This window comes from Nannospalax galili, unplaced genomic scaffold (assembly GCF_000622305.1).
Source record: "Nannospalax galili isolate Female #2095 unplaced genomic scaffold, S.galili_v1.0 scaffold550, whole genome shotgun sequence".
NCBI classification, from domain to species: Eukaryota; Metazoa; Chordata; class Mammalia; order Rodentia; family Spalacidae; genus Nannospalax; species Nannospalax galili.
In genome coordinates this window covers 1,592,530-1,597,935 of record NW_008329138.1, presented here as the reverse complement: position 1 = coordinate 1,597,935, position 5,406 = coordinate 1,592,530, and the positions used below count along the sequence as shown (strand labels likewise).

Below are 5,406 nucleotides of genomic sequence, written 5' to 3'. Positions count from 1 at the left end.
TTCCAGAGAACTGTTCTTCAGAATTGAAATTTTACTGGATACAAAATATTTGTTGTTCTTAATAACAAAATTTAATAAATATTTAAAAATATTTCCAATGTTTTTAGCAATTAGAAGTTCAGGCACTAAATTTCTGCACTGAATTCCAAAGTCATTACATAATTTTAGAGTTTCAATTAACTCAAATGTATATACGGAGAAAGAAAAATATGTTCTGCAGTGACCTTTATGCTCTGGGGCTTATTAAGCCCCGTCATCTGCACAGCCTCAGCACATTGTTATTCTTTAATACACTCACATCTAACAAATGAATGCCATGACATAAAAGAACCCTGTAATAATTGCGGTTCTAAAGTGTGGAATAACACTAACAGTTGTCGCCAACCCCGCTGACCCTGAATGTCACCACTGAGGCCGTTTCATCTCTCCTTTTAACCTTGGCAGTAAAAAACATTATTTTCGGCCAACATTGTGCCTCCTTTACTCATGAATCGCTGTTCTTGAGAGTTATCCTGTATTTCTTCACCAAAACTGTTGGCAAAAAAAAAAAGGTCAGTCAGAGTTTATATGTAGAAATAATAATTTTTATCAATTGAATTTACTTAAAATCATATCACTGTTTCTCTTTCATTTTCAAGTGACCTAATTGTTCTACGACCTTGAAAATTCCCACATGCTTCTGGTTATCTTAAACTGTTTATATGTGCACATCAGCAAGGGTCATGCTTAACATGGTAAATGAAATTCAGTTCCTTACTACTAAAATTGGCTTTAAGACATACACACACACACACACACACACACACACACACATTATATATATCTGGTCTCCATGAAGATTTACAGCATTATAATCTACACAGCTGGATATAGAATGCACATGTTGAAATTTATTTATTTATTTATTTATTTATTTATTTATTTACTTATTTACTTATTTATTTCTCTCGGGATAGCATGAACACAGTCTTTCACTACCAGGAATTATGTAGCAGAATTAACTACATTTGTGGAAATAACCACTATCAACACATCAGAGTGCAATGGATGAGCCTCAGCCCGGGAAAACCACTTGTGTTATCATAGTGTCTCCCCTGCCAGGCAATATATATGTTGAAATTTCTATTAACTGTTATTTTTAGCATGTATGGACGTCTAAATTTTTTTGTGTGGCTGTGGTTCTTTGAAGTCCTATAATTTTCCAAGTGATAAATGAAGACCATAATTCAATTGACTAAATAAGACATCAGTATAGACAAAGGCAAGACTAAACAAATATTGATCTTTGAAAAATAGAGATGACTGCTGGGTAATGAAAATGATCCTTCCAAAAGAATATGATGTTAATATACGACAGCAAAAAAGGAAAGAACCATCTTTATTTAGAAAATTAACAGCAAAAGTCACAGTAAAATAATTATTGATAATAATGAGATGAATAAAATAGCATTTGAAAACATTTATTTGTAGAATTATTTCCTCATATAAAAATTGTGTGGTTTGGAAGTTAGTCCACTGGTACAGTGCTTACCTAGCAAGTGCAAAGCCCCTGGTTTGATCCTTAGCACAAGGAAAAATACACAAAATGGTAATGTTTTCCACACACATTTGACAAGCCAAAGAGGTGGCAGCTCAGATATGGTGTAGAAAGTCTGATTATCATTTTTTTTTTTAGAAAACACCAAATCAGTGAACTCTTGCATTTGATTATTGGAATTTAAAGTGCCTCATTATTTATGTTTAAATAACTCTAATTTATGGAAACTTACATCCCAAAGGAATGGAAAATAATGACTCCCTTTTTAAAAAACTGGGCCCTGACCTGAGTTTCATTATTACCACATTTGCATCCTCCCTCTGTGTCATGCCCACTCTAAGAGGTAATGAACAGCAACCTTGTGCTCATCTCAAAGAATCACCTAACTGACGTTCTGGTCTTATGCTTTTTGTTCATTTAATCAGTACGGCATTGGACTGCTCCATTTATTTGATCATTTCAAGAATCTTGAGCCAACTGTAATGAATTTTGTTGCTCACAGTGGCTTGCCTGTCTGACTAGATCCTCTACTGAGGCATCTATAATGATGTCTTCCCCGACTTGCTCCCTCCAGCTCTCCTGCGTCACCCATAACACACCTCCCTCCCAAGTTCATGTCTTCTTTTTTTCTGTGATAACCCACTAAGTCCTATTATTGCTGTCTGTACATGGGTGGGGTGATCCACTGAAGCATGGATCACCATTCATTTTACATATGTATGAAATTCTCAAAGAATAGAAAAATTGTTTGAAAAAGAACTGTTAGTGATGAATATAGTCAATTCTTTTTTAAACTTGATTTATTTTTTTTTTATTTTATGTGTATGAGTATATTGCCTGCATGTATGTAAGTGCACCCATGTCATGCAATATTTGTGGAGGTCAGAAGAGGGCATCAGATTCCTGGGGAACTGGAGTTATGGACGTGTGTTAGCCACCATGTAGTTGCTGGGACTCAAACCCAGGTTCCCTGCATGAGCAGCCAGTGCCCTTGACCACCAAGCCTTCTCTCCAGCCCCTGTCAACTCTGCTTTTGTACAACTGGTCATTCTCATGGTACTTTTGACACCTAGTCATTCCCATGATACTACTCTAGTTGGTTATGAGACAGCGATCTTCTTGTTTTCCTGACTGTGGAACATTGTTAACTGATCTCTGTTATCTCTTTAAGTCCACCTCATTCATCCACTAGGCTGCTTTGTTCCTTTCTTCTAGAAATTAAATCACCAGCCAGTGCCAGGCTTGTGTTAAAATGTCCGTTGTGAATCTGCAGGTTAATTCAAATCCCAGGGTGCTTTCTTAGGGCCATTCACAATTTGAATTTCATCTCTCTTCTCTTATTGTATCAATGTAACATGTAAATACCTGGTATTAATTAATAAAAACATTTCTATAAATAATGGAAAGTGTTCATTGTCTTATTTATCATTAAGATTCTTCAAAATGAAATGACTAGCACCAATTTAAGGACATTTTAAAAACCATTGTTTTTTCACACTATTATGGCATACTTATTAATTTTAAAGTGTATTTTTGTTCTCAAAAATTTGGGTCCAATGACTATATCTAATAATACTTTAAACTTATGAATCAACATACCTTCTTAAATATAATTATTTAGTATTAAAGACACAAACTATCCTTGGATTTAGAAGTGGCAGTGAACCTTAGGAAATTTACAGTAGGCCTCTATCTGAATTGTTGTTATTATTTCTCCAGCTCTGTCAGGAAGTTAGCAAATCTTTATACTTCCTTATTTCTATATAGTCAAACATGGACATTTTAGTTAGTCATGAACCTGACATTTAAATTTTAATAAAAGATTACTAAAAGCAAATTTGAAAACTGATTCATATTTTCTTGTTATCACACTCAAATACTAATATAAACATTCACTGAATAAAATGCAGTCACTATTTTAATAATTAGAAAATTATAAAACTTCTACCAGTTCTTAATGAAGAAAATAGTCACAACAGAGATATACATAATGAAAACATCAATTTATAGTTCCTTTTCACACATGAAATTAATCTTGGCAATATACTTCTGAAATCTTTTGTTTTCACTTTACTGAGTCAACAGAATTGTATTTTTTAATCAACTTCAAAAAATAGGTATCTTAATTATTTATTGCTTTTATAATTTCTGAAGAAATCAGATGAGTTTTTAAATGTGGTTTTCAGTGTATATTAAGTGTTATATTTTACTAGATTACTTAAGATTTTATTAATTTAATTAATTTTAATAAGGATTTTTTAATATGAAAATTCCTCCTTGTATGGAAGATCAAAATTCAGAACATATGTTTTACTATTTCAAATTTCAAATATATTCAAGCATTGAATATTTATACCTTTACATGGAAACGTATTCAGTTTTCAATGTTGAGGTGAAATGTATTGGTTTATGGAATTTGGTACGTGAGTAATATATTTCTACTCTTCTGGCTTGTGTTGTTTCTTCGGAAAGAACCAATCTCAGATCTTTCTTGTCCTCCATGGAAATTATCTGACTAGTATCAGGAGAGTATAGATGAGAAAAGTTCTGTCCAATTAATAAAACTTTGATACTTTTATCCAGTGGATGTTGCCTTGTACTATGGTTTCACTCTGAAGTGTCCCTCCAGAAACCATGCATTTTAAATGTTTGTTCGCCAGCTGGTGATGCTCTCTGGGGAATCTGTGGAGCATTTAGGAAGCAGAACCCAGTGATGGAAATAAATCAGTAGGACACGGGCATTTGGAGGCTTTGCCACCCTCTTCCTGTGTGCTCTGCCTCCTGGTCCTCCATGAGGTGAGAAGCCAGCCTACAAACTCTGACCAGCATAGACTAAGTCAGTCTGTCATGTGTTTCACACTTCAATGGCCTGAAACCCTCTGAATTCACAATCAACTTCCTCTTTTCTTTTTGCACTTTTAATTGAATTTTTGTGATTTTCACACAAATCTTTAATGGTATTTCTATCCACTCCCCTCTCGGGACCTTCCCTGATTGCCTTGCCAGCCTAATTTAATGAATATACATTAATACACACACACACACACACACACACACATACACACACACACATGAATATACATTATGGCCTATAGAGTATGATATATGTTCCCCAATCTCCTTTGGTGTGGATCCATCTGGGCCCAATTGATGGCTGCTGGGATGAGGATAAACTTTTTAAGTTGATTCTGATTTCTGTCAAGTACTTTTGTCACAGTGGCAGAAAAGCAATGAATCCAAGTTGTATGTAACTTTTAGAAATGTATCTGCTTATCACCCAGCACAAGACTCTGATCCAAGCTATACAATAATATTCTTTGTTTCTTTTTTAAAATTATTTATTTAATAACCATATAATTAGAAGAAGCATTTCATTACAACAGCATTGACATATTCAATAACAGTTTCCAGAGCTAAGATGCATTTCTTTCAAAACTGGCTGTAAATTTTTAGGTATATAGTTGAATTAATACAGTTATACAATATTGCACTCTGTCTAAACCCTATAAGACATAAAATGAAATGAGATTTTAAACTTTAAAAAGACCTCCATTTCATTATTAAAATACAGTTTCATACAGAAAAATTCATTTTTAATACAATTGACACTAAGATCCACATGCATTTCTAATCTCTATATATCTGATTATTACTAGTCACGGTCGGTTATTTTCTGAGCTCCTTGGCATCTGAGCATGGATATTAAGTCATCAGGTAGATTTCAATTTAAGAAATGGAAACAGGAGCTGGAGAAAAAGCTCGGTGGTTAAGAGCACAGGCTGCTCTTGCAGAGGACCCAGGTTCAGTTCCAAGAACCCACATGGAAAATAGCAACTCTCCTTAACTCCCATTCCAGGGGATCCTATGCC

The 5,406-nt window shown here is 34.1% G+C and overlaps 1 non-coding gene across 1 annotated transcript; it reads right to left on the bottom strand.

Moving 5' to 3' along the window:
- Positions 1-950: 950 nt before the first annotated feature.
- LOC115070360 lies at positions 951-1,108 on the bottom strand. Its single transcript, XR_003849527.1, has one exon. It is a non-coding gene; the product is annotated as a U1 spliceosomal RNA (small nuclear RNA).
- Between the last annotated feature and the right edge of the window lie 4,298 nt (positions 1,109-5,406).